This window comes from Dasypus novemcinctus, chromosome 24 (assembly GCF_030445035.2).
Source record: "Dasypus novemcinctus isolate mDasNov1 chromosome 24, mDasNov1.1.hap2, whole genome shotgun sequence".
Classification (NCBI taxonomy): domain Eukaryota; kingdom Metazoa; phylum Chordata; class Mammalia; order Cingulata; family Dasypodidae; genus Dasypus; species Dasypus novemcinctus.
This window is the reverse complement of record NC_080696.1, coordinates 44815209-44832277: the sequence shown is the minus strand read 5'-3', so window position 1 is coordinate 44832277 and position 17069 is coordinate 44815209. Positions and strand designations below refer to the sequence as shown.

Below are 17069 nucleotides of genomic sequence, written 5' to 3'. Positions count from 1 at the left end.
TTTGGGGCAAAAGAGCATCTGACTCCAGTTGGGCCAATTAGAGCCTCTTCTCTTAGAGTGTAGAATTGAGATGATTATGGATTTTTAGTTTCTATCTATCTCTGGATAGTTGGAACTGTATCATGTACTTGGGAGTAGTTTATAACCAGATTTTTCATTGTATTACCTGGAAGAAGAGAAAACTACTTTGCGGGGACAGTCTTCCTGGCTCCCCTTGCTCTGCTTCCAACCCATCCAGAAGCCTAGTTTGGTTCTTGTCCTTGGCCTCTGACAGACACCTTTTCTCCACAAAAAAAGCCTTAAGATAAATTCCCCATTTATTTTCCATAAACTGGCTCAGTTGGTTGCCAATAACCTATGCATATTCTTTGCCTCTGACCGACACAAAAAGGACACAAGTATAGCCTACTCAAATAAAATAGATATCAGGTTGTAATTCTTTTGTACCAACTATACTTCTGACAAAATTACTTTCCTGCTCATCAGAATGTGAGAGTGACATAAAGATCACCTGGAATCTGCTTAAAGAAAGGGAAAATAAATTGCCACCTTGGGTAGTTGTGACATACTTCCTAATTAAGTTGTGTCTGGACCCTGTGGATAAAAAGCACTGGTATTAGCTGCATGTGGACATTGTTTCCTCTGCCTGGAGTCCCCTCCTCAACAATGTCAAACCCAGCCCCAATGGCACCTCCTCTGAGAAGCCTTCCCACATTCTCTTATACACCATTAAGTATGCTTCTCTCTGTGTTTCTCAAAACAGTTGACATATATATCTAGTGTTTTCTGCCAGAAGTATTTCTTTACATATATATTTCCTCCAAAATTCTAAGTTCCTCAGGGTCTGGGAGAGTGCCTTGTTCATCCTTGCATCTACAGTACCTGCCTTGGAAGAGATTCGCCGAAAAGTTTGCTGAATAAATAAAATTAAATTGGAGCATCATATTCCATATATACATTCACGCGTTCAAAAAAATATTTATTGTGTGTCAGGCCATGTTCCAGATGCTGCAGAGGAACCAAGGTCCTGAGATGGAGAGCCTACGTGTTCTAGAAGTAGGAAGGAAGCTAGTGTGGCTGGAATGGTGTGAGAGGGTAGAATGGTGAGAGAGGTAATGGGGTGAGTGGGAGCGAAGACAGATTACATAGGATCTTGGATGCCTTTGAAAAGATTTTGTTTATTCCACTGAGTGAGATGGGAAGCCATTAGAGTATTCAGAGCAGGGAGAGACATGTTTTAACTTAGGTTTTAATAGAATCCTGCTGTGTTGGTTACACATAAGCAGAGTGGAAATCAGGGAGAGGGGGTAGGAGGTTACTGCCATAATTCAGGTGAGAGGTGATGTGCAGATGAGAGGAGGAGCAGTAGAGATGCTGAGGAGCAGTCTGATGTAGAAATATTTTAAAGGTAGAGCTGACAGACTTTGCTAATAGATTGCATGATATGCAATGACAGGAAGAGAGGACTCAAGGATAATTCCAGTGGTTTAGCCTGGGTCACCAGAAGGATGCAGTTGACATTAACTGAGGTGGGGAAGACTGTGAGAGACAAGGTCAGGAGTTTGGCTTTGGACATGTTAAGCCTGACATACTGCTCAACACTTACATATATGTTCATGGCTTTTTAAGATCTGAAGGTTATAGGCAACCTGAGATTAAAATCAAGTTACTATGCACCAGGCACTGTGCTGTCATTTAATCCTTTCAATCATCCTATTGGCTTGCTTACTAATATTTTCATTTCCGCTTTATGGATGAGAGATTAAATAGCATGTCCAAAGTCACTCAGCTAATAAAATCCAGATCTGGAATTCCAACTCATTTCTGTCAGACTGCAGAGTTTTTGTTTATTATCACTGGATTCTAAAGGTGGGGACAAGTTTTAGAACATATTGGTCACAGTCCTGGGCTCCATAACAAAATAATTGCCTTGAACTTTGAACAAGGACTCAGAAAACTGTCTCCTATCCACCCAACCCAGGCAGTTACAGGTTGCAGAATAGACGCTGTGAAGAAAGGACAGAATTGTAGTACCTGGTGAGGCTGACAGATGCTTGATACACGTTTTCACGTTCCGCAAGATTTAATGTTAAGTAATCGGTCATCGGAAGTTTTGTTTGTTTTTTAGGAAGAAATAAGAGAGTACACACTGCTGTGAAGCCCTGGGGGAGGGAGAGATAAAAGAAACACCAATCCACAGGCGATGCTTGTTGCGAACCTCGGATTTGGGGAGGTGGGCTGGGGCCAGGGCGCCCGCCTGCCCTGACTCCATCCTTTTGAAGTATGGTAGCCTACCTTAGGTTAGTCTTCTAGCAAGACCAGAATATGGAGTACAAAAGCCGGCACCTCTGGGTCCGCAGCATTCGCCCCCACTCCCGCCTTCAGCCTCCACGCGGTGAAAAGCAGGGCAGACGCCCGCGCATGCGTCCGGGGCAAGGTTCGCTCCGGGCGACGTCAGGGGGCTCGCGCCCGCTGGAAAGCCCCACCCCTTGCGACCTGGGCGGGGGGCCTCGGGCCACGCCCCCAGCCGAGCCGAGAGAGGGCCGAGCGGAGCCGAGCGCTTCCGAGCGCGGCCGAGCCGAGCCGAGCGGCCCAGAGTCAGTTGGTGCAGCTGCGTCCCCGCCGCTCAGCAGTCCGCGGCTCCGGCGTCGCCGCCGCCTCCCCGGGGCCTGCGCCGGTCGCCCGCCCGCCCGCCGGGAGGGAGGGAGGGAGGGAGCCCTGGAGCGCGGGGAGAGCGGCCCGGCCACGGGCGCCACCGCAGCGGCTGCCAGGTGAGCGCCCGCCGCGGCCCGTCTGCCCGGTGTACCCCCGCGACTGTCAGTCCCCCATGTCTGTGTGTCTTTCTTCCTGTCAGCCCCCTGTGTCTGCGCAAGGTCCTTCCCGCCACGCCTGAGCCCGGCCCTGCTCGTAGTATCTGTCCACCCCGCTCCCGCCCGCTGCCCGGGGTCTTTCTGTCAGCCTCCAGCGCCCCCATGCGGGGAGGCTCCACCCCTTCCCCCCGAAGCCCCGCCCCCGCGCCCATCTGTCATCACTCCCTGCCCCCCCCCCAGCTCCAGGCTTGGACGACTTGAGGACCTGGGGGTGGGCTCTTGGGGGTCAGCGCAGCCCCTGCCGGCCACACAGTCGCGGAGGGGAAATGGGGGTGTCCGCAGAGCCCCTCCTGTCCGTGTGCAAGTGCGTGTCCGAACGCGAGCACCGAGTGCGAGCCCCGCGTGTGCGAGCGACGCGCCCCGGGGCCTGACAGCCGCGGGACGGAGCTGCGGAGCGGCGGAGGACCACTCGCTTCGCCTCCCGCGGGCGCGCCGCGTCCGGGGGCCTGCGGCCGCCGGTGCCCCGGGGGGGAAGAGCGTCCGCGCGCCCGGGGAAGGCAGCCGCGCCGCGCCGCGAGCCCCCTGGCGTGCGGTAGAACCCGGGGAGCCTCGCTCGCCCGCTTGCTCGCCCAGGCTGAGGGAGCAGCCCTGGACCCCGTGGTCCTGGATGTCAGGTCTGAGGCTGGAGCGGAGTTTGTTAAACCTTCCCAGCTTGGGATTTTCATCCAGGGAAGCCTCTCGGAAGCGACTGAGGAATGGGTGGGATGTGGGGCTTGGGAGGAAAGTGTTGTGCGTGCTTGAGTCATTCTGAGTTGTCCCGTTTGTACTTCTGAAGAGCGATTGCCCTGGATTGTGCCCTGTGAGGTGCTTATGTTGATTGGGGGGTGGGGGTGGGGTGGCGGGAACACCGCCCCCAGTTTACGTGGAGAAAGTAGAGGAGACGGGCACAGTTCTTTGACTTTTTATTTCAGTCATGTGAACACACGGTATGTATTTATCTAGATACCCTAAACATTTATTCATACTGCCTCTAACACAGCCTCAATTCAAAAAATGGGTTAAAGTAGTTTCCATTTATACATGCTCTTGGATGTTGTTTTCTTGAATGGTCTTTATTTGTGGTGACTTAGTATTGCAATATTTCAAAACTAAGAGAAAACACGTCCTAAAATAATTGGTATTTTGCCGGATAAGTCTCAACCACGGGGATGGAGCCAAAAGCGCACTTCATTAGCTGGAACAATTTATTTGGGCTTAATTTGTTTCTAAGAGACATGCAGTGGAAAAATCCAGAAGCAGCGAAGAAGTATCAAAGAGTCTTAGGAAATGAATGAAAAGGGCCCTTCTGTTGCTGCCTTGGAAAGATGGTATCAAAGTTGCTGTAGAGGACAGAGCTACTATGTAATGATAAACATATTAACCAAGTAGGTTTTGTGACCTTGATACATTGAGCAATACTTGATTTGTACAGTGGTTCGTGACAAGCCAACTTTGCCTGTCAAGCATAGTAATTTTTGGAGAAAATGCTCCCAGTGATTTTGTTTGTTTGTTTGTTTCTTTATCATATTTAAGTAAGATCTCAGATAATGGCAGTCTCATCCTTGAGTGGATTTTTTTTCTTTTTTAACATAAAATTAAAAATTATAAAAGTAATTCATGTTTAATGCAGAAAATATGGAAAACAGAGAAGCATAAGAAAGAAACCATGGTCTCATAGACCAAAATAAATCACATTTTGATTTTTTAAGGCTTTTGTTCCCATTTACAAGCATTTTTTCTTACAAAAATGCCAGCATACTATAAAACTGTTTTATTGTATTTTTTCTTCACTTATAAATAGATTATGAGAAATATGTATTGGTTTTAGGAGTAGAAACTTAAGTTCCCTTTGTGATTCTTTCAAAAGGAAGTCAAATCTTATCAGTTCTCTGCTGAGAGCCCTTCAATAGCTTCTCATCTTAAAGTAAAATCTGAAGTCCTGGTCTATCAGGCGACCTCTCTGTCCTTACTTCCAACCTTGCCAGGCTTAAAAATTTCTCTTTGCTACTCCTTAAAAACTTCAATACTCTGGCCTTTGCATTTGCTGTTCCCTCTACCTAAAACTCTGTAGTCCCTGAATATTATTGTGGTTGACTCCATCACTTCCCTTATATCTCTGCTCAGTCATCACCTTGTCAGATCTTTCCTGACCATGCTGTATAAAAGATACACATTTCCCCTGTTCCTCATACCCAACTATTTCTTCATAACACTTACCACCTCTTGGTAAATACATATTTATATATTGGTTTATTGTCTGTCACCCTTATTAAGTTGAAAGTGTGAGATCTTCTTTTCCACTGATGTATTCTCCAGGACCAGGACAGGGCCTGGTACATAGTAGATGCTCAATCAGTGTTGGTCAAACCAATGAATGTTTGCTCATTATCTATTCATGTGATATTCCTCTTAGACGTTTAGGTAGCTATATCATGAACAATTCCTCAAAAAATCAAGATATTCCCCTCCTTTCCATATCTGAGAAGAAGAGGCATATGAATTTAAAAAGAATTACAGTCTTGATTTAACTTTGAACAACTGAGGGAAGGAAAATTTTTTGGCATGTTACTGGCTTTCCTTCTTATGTATCACCCATTGTTACATTGAAATCTTTGAAAAATAGAAAGTATCCAGTTATATTTACAGCTACGATTTCAATTTGGTAGTTCTCAGTGACAGCATAAGCCTTTCAATCATAGTGGCTTTTTGTGTTAAGAAGATACTCAGAGATGTGATTATAGCTTTAATGTGTTTTTCAGTCAGGGAATTGCTTTATATTTGTATTTCCTGGCAATTCTATCCTTTTCAATTATCAGTTTTTGGATGGCCTAGTAGGTATAGTCAAAGGTTTTGGTTGATTGGTTTTTGGTTGTTTTTTAACGTTTTAAAATAAATTCTTGATGTTTGAGCATTTTCCATCTCTCAAGTAGCTCTGGAGCTGTCCAAAAGTACCAGTTTCATCTTTCAAGATGAAACAGCATCTGTACTAAAAACATATTTTTATTTATAAGGATGGGGAATGTATATTTTGGGGCAGATTTTTTGTTATTTATTTATTTTTTTACAGAGAGGATACAATGTGAGTGTAAGCTTTTTAAAGACTTGAATTTTTTCACATAGGCTACTTTTAATTTTAGTGAGTTTTGGGGAAAAAACATTTGGTTTTTGCTCTTAAGGAAGAGGACCCCTTTGAACACAATCCAAACGGACCTTCAAAAATGTTTGTTTTCCTTATGTTTCAAATATACAAGAATTTAGGGGGAAATCCTTCATGAATGCTTTATTCTTCTAAAGGCCTAAAGGGGATGGGTTAAGAATTTACTTTTATTTGTTCTATAGCATTTATTGAACACATACTTAGGGAATTTCTTTGTGGTTTTGTGTAGGGGACATTAATTACCATGCTCAGTTTTAGATTACCAATCTGACTTTTTATTTCTTCTCTTTTCTTGCTTAGCTACCTCCCTTATCTCATCATATTCTCTCCCTAAATGATATCATCCATTCCCAGGACTTTAATATCCTCTAGATGCAGATGACTCCCTTGGTTACACCTCCTGCCTGGGCCTTTCTCTGATTCCAGGCTTGCCTATTCTGCCATCACCTTCCTGTTATCTCTACTAGCTGCTTCCTAGTCATCTCAAGCATGTCTCAAATTGATGTCTCTATCTCCCTCTCAGATGTTCAGATTTGCATTCCTCATTCCTCAGTGTCTCAGCATCATCACTATCTGCTGCACTGTTCAGGAGAGACACCTGCAAGGCATCCTCAATTCCTCCTGTCTCTTTACCCCATGCCCAAACTATCACTATGGGCTGGCGACCTGGCTTCTAGACTATCACAAATCCTTCCTCCTCTCCATCCTCCTCTCTCAGATAGAGGACTGCCCTCGCATCCTGGCTGGTCTTCTAGTACCCATTCTTGTCCTCTTCTAACCCATTCTCCCCACAACAGCCAAAGTGAACTTACTAAAAAGTAATCCAGGTCATATCACTCCCCGACTTAGTGGTTTCCCATTGCTTTTAGACTAAAATCCACACTTCTAATTCTGGACTCCATGCTCTGAGACACCTGGCCTCTACCTTCTTTTCTAACCCAAATCCTTACTTCTCATGCTTCTGTCAGGTTGGAGCATCACCCATTCCTCCAACATGACAGTTTTTTCTCTTCCTTCTACAGACCCTCTCTTCTTCCTGACACTCTTCCCCCTACTCTTCTCATTGAAAGATACTTCTCAAACATCTGGTTTCAGCTAAAATGTGCCCTCCTCAGAGGGGCCATCCTTGCTCACCCCTTCTATAGTAGCTCTATCTCCATTGTTCTCTTTGTTAGCATATGGTGAATTTCCTGCTTAGCACTTCACCAAAATTCCAAGTATTTCACTTTTTTGTTTGTGTCCTTCTTTATTTTTTTAAAGATCTATTTTATTTATTTTTCTCCCCTTCCCCCCATTGTCTGCTCTGTGTCCGTTTGCTGTGTGTTCTTCTGCATCCACTTGCATTATCCAGCGGCACTGGGAAACTGCGTCTCTTTTTTCTTGCGTCATCTTGCTGTGTCAGCTCTCCATGTGTGCAGCATCACTCCTGGGTGGGCTGCACTTTTTTTCACATGGGGCAGCTCTCCTTGTGGGGCACACTTCTTGTGCATGGGGCACCCCTACACATGGCAGCACTGCTCATGGGCCAGCTTACCACATGGGTCAGGAAGCCCTGAGGATTGAACCCTGGACCCTCCATATGGTAGATGGATGCTCTATCAGTTGAGCCACATCTGCTTCCCTGTTCTTCTTTATAGTCTACCCCCTCAATGGACTGCAAGATCTATGAGGGCAGGGACAGCTTGTCCTGTTTGTAGTTACAGCACCAGCATCTAGCATTCTGCCTAGAATCTAGTAGGTACATGGCCTTAATCCATTTTGAATAATAATTATAATTGTGAAGTATTTTAGACTTACTAAGTGTGTTCATGCATTATCTCTTTCAGTCTTTGGGAAAACCCAATAAGGTGATGATGGTTATTACATTATCATTTCTATTTTGTAGTTGAGAAAACTAAGCTTAAAGAAGCTGTGATTTTTGCAGTTACAAAGCTAAAGAAGTGGTGGAGCTGGGATTTGAATCTATAAGAACCTTCCCTCTTATTCATTACTGCCTTCTAATATGAATATAAGGATGAAGGAATGTATGCTATTCTATAATATTAATATTTGGTTCCTCATGTTTGTATTACTAAGCATGTATGGGAGTATAAGAAATAAGAAAGGTTGGGTTAGGCTATCTTATTTTCCTGGGAAGTTTCTGTTAATCACCACTGTGCCAAAGTACATAGATTAGTTTGCTCTTAGGTTGTGTTTTGATTTTACCTTTGCAACTTCCTAGCTATAGACCCTTGGGTAAGATACTTAACATGTCTCAATTTGTTTTATCAAAAAAAAATTTTTTTTAAACACACATAAAAATTTTTTTTAAAAATTTTGTTTTATCAGCTGTGATTGATAGTTTGTTTCTATCTCACAGGGATATCATGAGGAGCAGAATTATATGAAAAAACCAATCAATGTTAGGTGGTATTATTATAAGGAGAGAAAAAAATAGCCCTCAGGAAAAACTTGTAGTCCTGTCAACAAATTAGAATTTGGGTACAAGTGGACGGCAAACTATAATCTATGTGTATTCATTCACTGATCCTGGTTTCGAATTTATAAAGATTATCAAGGAGTTGACTATTTCAATTAATTTATAGTTTCTCTAATAATGTTTGACAACTTTGTTTGGATTTAAACTTGTTAAGTCCTTGTGAGGTAAGATAGCATTCTTCTCTTTTTAAACTCCTCCCCATCTTCAGAAGGCTTCTCAGGATAAAGAGAACTTTAGAGAGACTGGCCGTAATATTTTTTTTTCCTTTCACCTGAAAGGTACTCATCATCATTTCTGCTTACTTTATTAATGCTTACCAAACTGGAGAACTTACTGCAAATAACTAAATGAACAGTAGATCATTTTAAGTCCAATGTGCTTGGCAGTCCTTATGATGGAATGTCTGGGCATACTTGCATTATCTGGTGAGATGGCATTTGAGAGAGTGTTAGTTTGGTGGCTTCCATCTTCTCTGTGAAATAGAAAGTGAGGTTGTCTGCCACAAGTAAGTGAGAAGAGGCCAGAGGAGATACCAGGAGGTTTGGCATCCAATTGAGGTAAGGAGGTGGGAGAATGAACCTGTGGCAACACTCAAGATCTCTAGGCAGTATGTGGTAGGGGACCATGGATTGATTGGGATGCCAGTAACATTCAGCTGTCTGGTTTTAGGAGCAGAGAAAGCATACAATTGTTTTGAACCAGGGTTGGAGGGGCCAAAGAGGCAGAAACATAGTGGGGCACAAGAACTGAGGTTATTGGCTATTGAGTGGATAACATGATAGATAAGAGTGTCTAGGCTGAATGAGAGCTTCATGAAGTCAAGGAATGGGTGTATTCAGAGTGATGGAATAATAAGAGGATGTGATCAGAGCGTTACATGTGAATGGATGATTTCAGAGTTGGAATAATTACTTGGCTTGATAGTCCCTGGGTTTTGTCACAGACATTGAGTGAAATAAAGTGAATTCAGTGTAGATGTGTGAAGTCAAGGAAGTTGGAGTGTTGTTTGGGTCATGTGTGTATTAGAAAAGCTGTAAGAAAGATGGCAGTATATATAGGGGTGGAGAGGAGGAAGGTGGGCCAGGTCTTCAGCAAATAAGTTGGGGCTGGTTAGATACTGGCAAGAGGAGAGGTATTATGACCAGCCTGCAAAGGCCTCCAAGGATCAGGATTTTGCTGGAGGGAGGTAGAACAGCAGTGACCTGGAAGATTTATTGGTTGCAAGGTCCCTCCGGAAGGAGTCATCCTTGGCCCAGGTTAATTATGCTTTTCAAGGAATTCCAATTCAAGTGGGCAGCAACCGGTGGCATGTAGTATTTTTTCTAAACTTGCTTGGTCATTAAAGTCACCTAGGGTGACAAATATGTTAAAAATATAAAATTCCAGGCCTCCTTCCCAGACCCACTGAATTAGAATCTCTAGGGAAAGAGACTGAGAATATATATTTTTATCTTCACCTTTATAATTAGGCAAGTTTGGGAAATGTGGTTGTAGTGGTTAATAATGTAGGGTCTCGAATCAAGGGGGAAATGGAAAGGACAAGTGAGTTTATATGGCTATGAGTCTCCAAAAAGAGCCGGGAGGTTATCAGAGGGGTTACCCTTATGCATACCTCAGCAGAGTCCCAGAGACAGATAAAGTAGATACAACCCCAGGTATTGGTTCTTCTGAGGGCTACAGAGACCCACAGGTTCTATGGTCATGGCAGATGGAGTTCAGTGCCATGTCAGTTGACCCTTCTTTGGAGTTTGTGTTTCTGTGTGATGGAGCTGGACTTAGATGTGATCTTTTTTCACAAGCCTCTCCTGTTACTATTACCAGAACTGTAGTTGGTGCTGGGGTTTACTATATACCCAGGGGATCTGAATCTCTGGACTGACCATATGATAGCCAGGCCCTGAGCCTCAACAGACTTCAGCTCCTACACTCTGGTTTGTTGGACTTACCCCACTCAGCTAACATGGAGTTGAAGAAGGTCAACCACCACACCATGGAGCCAAGAGTGCCTACAACTGAAAGCAGGAGGATTGCATCCAGCATCCATGTGGAATCTAAGTCCCCTCTTGATATAGATGTGGAGGGACACAACCATTCCAAGGTCCACAGGATGGAGGAATAGAATATGGATGAGAGTGGACTTACTGATATTCTATTCATGAACTATTGTGATTAGTGATTGAAGAAAATGTGGCTTTGGTGTGGAGAAAGTGGCCATGGTGGCTGCTGGGTGTGGGGAATGGGAGGAAGAGATGAGATGTGGAGGCGTTTTCGGAACTCGGAGTTGTCCTGGGTGATGCTGCAGGGACAGTTACCGGACATTGTATGTCCTCCCATGGTCCACTGGATGGAATGTGGGAGAGTGTGGGCTATGATGTGGACCATTGACCATGAGGTGCAGCGGTGCTCTGAGATGTATTCACCAAATCCAATGAATGTCTCATGATGATGGAGGAGATTGTTGCTATGGGGGGAGGAGTGGGGTGAAGAGGGTGGGGGGTATATGGGTACCTAATATTTTTTAAATGTAATATTAAAAAAATAAAGACAAAAAAAAAAAAGAATGTAGTGTCTGAGGCAGGTGAGACTGATGGGAGTGAGCCTTAGCCCATGAATCTTGGCTTTCCAGGTCCATTGCATATCAGAAGTAGTGAATTAATGGAATGCTCTGTGGAAGCAAACACACTGATAATAGCAAGAAGGAATAGCTGGTAATGAGAAAAACAGAAAAGCTATACAAAATAATAAAAAATATATAGCAGCTGGGGACAGTCATTGTAGAGGAAAACAGTCCTGTTTGCCTCTGGTTTCTGAATACAGTTATTGATCATTATTATTATCCTGTTCAATAGGAATGGGTCAGATTATGTTTTGATTTGTTTAGAAAGGCCAAGAAAGAAGTAAAACAATTTAGAAAGCTTTCCATCTTAAATGAGCGTGTTTTAGTGCTTCGGCTATCTGTAAAATTAACATATGAGACCCAATTCTGTTTTTGAAGATACTGGATAAAAAAAGATTTACTCAATGACAAGCCAAATTCAAGGGAAAGTATTATCCCCATGGGGCTGTGAACATGATTAGATATTTAATATAATGATGCCAGCAACCCTACTACCCCATTTTCCCTAGGAAAGAAAAAGTCTCCTTTCTTTCCATGATTAGGAAGAGGAATCTTGCAAAAGAATAGTTGTTGGGGAGGGAACCTGGAGTTAGCCATTCATGAATCATTCCTTGGCTGACCACTTAGAAGCCTCTATTGCCACTAAAGGAGGTATTGAGTTTGCATTGCAGTGGTTGGAGTACTTAAAACTAAACTTATAACCTGGTTTGTCATACCCAAACTAAAACTTTAGGTAGAGAATGCTACCAGCCCTGTTAGAAGTGGCTGCTCTGGACTTTGAGCCTAAAACTTGATTTGCTCTATCATGTGTTCCATTTCTTATTTCTTCATAGCACTATGGGGACTGAGAAGCCTAGCTTTCAAACTGGTGAGCTGGGTACCAAATACTGGCAGACCATCTCAGTTGCATTCCTGTCACTTACCAAATCCTTCCATATAGTTCTCTCCTTTCCTTGGTGAAATGCAGAAGGTAGTTGAATGCACATCTTGTGACCTAGAAAATGTGGCCACGGAGGTTTAGCCTACCACTAAAACCAGAACTTTCAGATTACAAGTTGAGATTTTTAAAAAGTGATTCTATTTTAGAAAAAAATAGAAATTCAGAGTATTTTTCCTTTTAGAAAAACATTTTCTTCTAAAGCTGAGGAATAAGAATGGAGGTCAGTGAGTGTTTAATGATTAGTAACTTGTCCTGTAATATTACACTTTTCTACCCTATGAAAGGAGCTTAAGAATCCTTGAAGGTTCTGCTGTATTATGGTGCTCTTCATGTTGTATGAATCACTAAGAGTATTCAATTTGTGAAGTGTTTGAATACTTGCTAGGTATTAGGCACTGTGCGGTCCTTGGCCTCAAGGAACTTATCTAAAAAAAAGTTAGAGAAGGTGCATTTCAATCTCTAACTCAAGGAGAAGGAGTTATATACAAAATGTAGCAACACAGACGAAAGGTTATTTCTAGTAATGGGTGGAGTAAATTTTAAACTATTAAATATTATTTGTTATTCTTTGTTTACCAAGACCTCATTTATTTTACAAGACTGCAGAAATGTTTTAGTTCTTAATGAATCAGCCTTCAGTTATCTAAATGACTCATTCATCCAGAATACCTAATTTCTTAATTATTTTGGATAATTTATTTGTATCTGTAATTAATATATGAAATATTAAGGAATATATGGTGGAGAAGAGCTTTTATAGAAGCATAGCTGAAAATGATCTTGGAATCATAATGGATATTTCAAGTCTCAGAAGAATTAGAAATATAGTACTGTGATGGTAAACAGAAAACCAGAATAAGGATGAAATATATATACTTGGATATATAGTTTAGGAATTAGGGGAATGTAGAGCTCTAAGGAAGATTGGTGAAGACTTCATAGGGAAGTCTGCCAGGTTAGAAGGCCTCTTGGATCCCCACAATCTCATTTCTCAGTAGGTTTCTCAGGGATGTAAGGGAAGCAGTTGGGTCCTTGGCAATGCGGACGGGAGAGCCCTGTGGGATGGGGCTGTGTTAAACTGACGGAGGCCAGCTCCTCCTCATTTTCTCTTGCTCTAGAGTGGCTAAGCACAAAGGGCTATATAATCAGGCTCTGAAGCCATGCCCAGCATGGCTTTTCTTGCTCCAGGCCGCTCTGCGCCTTGTTCTTGGCAGTCTGCCTCGAAGCTATGTCTTCCTGCTCTAGAATGGATTGTTTTATGAACAAGTGTCCCTCTGGGTGAGTCTTCACTCCTTTGGCAAGCCTATTTCTTGCCATGGTATATTAGCCACAGCTGGACCAGCCTTGAAGTGGCCATTGTTATGCCTGAGACCTTGCCATCAGTTTTTCCTTTCCCATGTCACTCCTTTACCTACCCCATGAAGTCGACTGAAAATCATATCTATGCTACCTTTTGTGTTGAAATGGAATTCTGGACCCAGAATTCTGGGTTGAATTCTCTTGGGATTCAACATATACAATTTTGAAGAGATATCATTTCCTTTTTGCTTATTCCTGAAAATGCCAATAGCATTTAAAAAACTGAGATATTTGGCAATGTCATATGCCCTATTTTCCCATACAGTTGACTTAAGCAAGTCTAAGAAAATGAATTCAGTCATTCACCAAGTAATATATATATATTGTGTGCCTACCATATGTCAGGTACCATGCTAGATACCAGTGGGGAGCAGATTTGACATGACAATTACAATCTGGTAGATCCATGGCCTGGAAGCCTTGTTATCTTTATGGAATGACTGTTGGCCTGGGGGCTGGAAGGCCTGGTGTCTAGTTCTTTAATCAGTTTCATGATTTTAGGTGTTGCTTCTCTTTTCTGACAAATGGAATAAAAATGATTTGCCAGGTTTTTAAGATTTTTATAATACTTAAAATGAGACTACATAGAAAAGAACTTTGAAAAGGTCAAGTGCTATGCAAATATCATTATCAGTCCCTGCCATTTTTAACAAGAATGGCTAATGGAAAGTGGCTATAGAAAATGCAATACTTGGACTAATTATTATATTTCACTAATTCTAGTGTTAATTAATAGGAAATGAAACCAGCTATCATCTTTGCCTTGGGTTAATATAAGCTACTCAATCATCTTAAAGAACTGTGTATTCGATACATACTGGAATAATTTCAGAAGACAATGCTTTAGATATTTACCATAGAACCAGAAATATATTACTATAATGAGATGATAATGTTAATAATCTAATAATACTGTGATAGTGTAATGCAGTAGAGCAAAAAGTAATCAGAGCAATAATCATAAATAAATAAAATTGTTCTTTGGTAATAGAAGACATCTTTTGTTTTTTCTAGAACAGTTCCTTTTTGGTTCTGACCTTCTGTTGTTTTTACCTGCATATCACAGAAGAATTAAGATCTGTAATTTTAGATGTTTTCTGTAGCATTCTAGACAATTCTCTTAATCTTTCTGAGCATCAGTTTATTCATAAAATGTGACTGATTATATTTTCATGCTGACCTTGTGGAGTTCTTGAGCCTTTCAAATAAAGTGTTGGAATGAATGTGTTTCTTTTTGTGTGATGGTCCTCCTTAGTTCATAGATGTAGTGGTCAGATAAGTCTGACAAATAAATGCCACAGAAGGTCATGATTTGTAACAACCCTTGAGTTTCCTGATTCTTCTTCATCACAATTCAGTGTCTTCCACATCCTCTCATCCCATTCTCATTTAATAGCGTCTCACTTTTTACAAATGTGGCAGGGATCAACATTTATTAATCTCCTATTGTTGATACTTCTGTCATGCACTGTGCAGGGTACTGGAGATACAGAGGTGGGGGAACCAAGCCTTGCCTCCAAGGGTGCCTGTTCAAGTGGTAGATGAACTATTCAAGCTGAGACTTTGATAGAGCCATGGGGTACACTAAGAAGGTGCTCAGCCTGGCCTGGAGGACCAAGGAAAGTGTTCCACAGAAATTGATGTTTAACTGAATCCTAATCTTACTTTTATTGTTTGAATAGGTAATAAATTGGCAAGGCTTGAAATTCAAAAGGTACAAAAAAGAGTACAACGTGAAGCTTCTTTTTTCCATTCTTTGCCCATAGCCATCCAGTTTTCCTCCCTTGAGGTAATAATATTACTAGTTTCTTGGGTGTCCCTTCATAAATATTGTAGGCCAGGGCTTCTCAAACTATCTGTGGTGAAGGACCAGTTAATTTTTAAAAATTTCTTGCCCATGACCAGTGTGTGGTCTGATTGTGCATTACTTGTTCGTAGCTTGTGCGACTCACTACATGAATTTGACACCAGAACTGACTGATACACCATCAAGTGATTAGAGTTTAATCATCACATGCTTGAACATCATGGGGATGTCAAACTGTGTTGAAAGTTTCTGTACTATCTCATCACAGACTGGTAGTAAATAGTTCATGGACGCTGTTCTATGGATTGTAGCTTAAATAGCAGAGCTCTAGGACAAGGTCAAGAAATACTTCATATGTGTATATTGTTTCCCTCTAATTTTACACAAATGCTGTCATACCTTGCACACTGTTCCCTACCTTGTTATTTTCACTTAATATTTATCAGAGACTGTAATGAAAGGTGTTTGAAGAATTTTATGAAATATTTTATTATGGAATTTTCAAACATATCCACAATAAGAATAGTATAATTAATCCCCATGCCCTCATCACCCAGCTTCAACAGTTAGTGACATTTTTTTTTAAGATTTATTTTATTTACTTCTACAATCCCACCCTCCCCGCCCCCCCACCCCATTCCCCACCATTCCCTTTGCCTTGTGTCCATTCACTGTGTCTTCTGTGTCTGCTTGTGTTCTCATTAGGTGGCTCCGGGAACCAATCCCGGGACCTTCTGGAGAGGAAGAGAGGCAATTACTATCTTGCGCCACCTCAACTCCCTGTTCTGCTATGTCTTCTGATTTTCTCTCCTCTGTGTCTCTTGTTGCATCATCTTGCTGTGCCAGCTCTCCACTTTGGTTGGTACTCCTGTGTGGGGAAGCTTTCCTGTGCTGGGTGGCATTCTCACATGGGGCGGCATTCCTGCATGGACCGGCACTCTGCGTGGGCCAGCTCACCCTCACCAGGAGGCTCTGGGCATCAAATCCTGGACTTCCTATATGGTAGACAGGAGCCCAATTGGTTGAGCCACATCCGTTTCCCAACAGTTAGTAACCTTTTTCCAATCTTGTTTAGCTATCCTCCTAGTTTAATTAATTAATCAATTTTGGCTGAAGCCTTTAAAGCAAATTTCAAACCTCATGTTATTTACCCATATATACTTTAGTGTGATGACTAAGAACATTTTTTCTGTATAACTACAATATTATTATTACATTTAACAACAAAAAACCCCACAACAATTCCCTTAAAAAAATCACTTTGTCAGCAGTAAGGAATTTTGATTGGAAGAGGAAAGAATAGAGAAAGAAGACTAGTTGGGCTACAGTTAAAATCACAGGGAAACACAAACAGGGCCAGGAAGGGAGCAGTGATAAATGACAATGGAGAGCAAGAGGATAGCACTAGAGGTGGACTCAACAAGGGAAGGGGACCAGTTAAGTTTATGGAATGAAGGATTGTCAGGAGAGTAGGATGACATTCCCTTTTCTGCCTTGTCTGGCTTGGGGAGGGTTGTGTCATTTTCTCAGATGCGGAAGCCATATAGTTGAGAGATTAAGAGCATAAGTTTTAAAATCAGATAACCAGGGTTCAAATCCCAGCTCTTGACTTGGGCAAGTTACTTAATCTTTCTTTGCCTCACTTTCCTTATCAGTGAAATGAATGGAATGATGATAATATCTACTTCACAAGGATGTTAACGTTGATTAAATGTGATCATGTGTTTGTAGTGTCTGACAACATCATTGGTACTCAGTAAATGTTTGCTTTCATTATCAATGCAGAAAAAGAAGGAACAAGCATTGAGTGTGAGTTTTGTTTGTTTTTTTGAGGGACCAGGCCTAAGGATTGAACCCAGGA

The 17069-nt window shown here is 42.0% G+C and overlaps 1 protein-coding gene across 10 annotated transcripts in view; it reads left to right on the top strand.

The window, feature by feature from the left end:
- The first annotated feature begins 2711 nt into the window (after nucleotides 1–2711).
- The window catches only part of ZHX3 (zinc fingers and homeoboxes 3), a 137798-nt gene continuing 123440 nt past the window's right edge, over nucleotides 2712–17069 (top strand). For 4 of the 10 annotated variants that reach the window (XM_071211709.1, XM_012525820.4, XM_012525813.4 and 1 more), the window contains exon 1: nucleotides 3040–3174. The gene's annotated coding sequence lies outside the window, so the exon portion shown is untranslated. Of the gene's footprint in view, nucleotides 2772–3024; nucleotides 3485–17069 lie in introns of those variants that run through there. The other 6 variants (XM_058287095.2, XM_071211710.1, XM_071211707.1 and 3 more) reach the window with 6 other exon arrangements.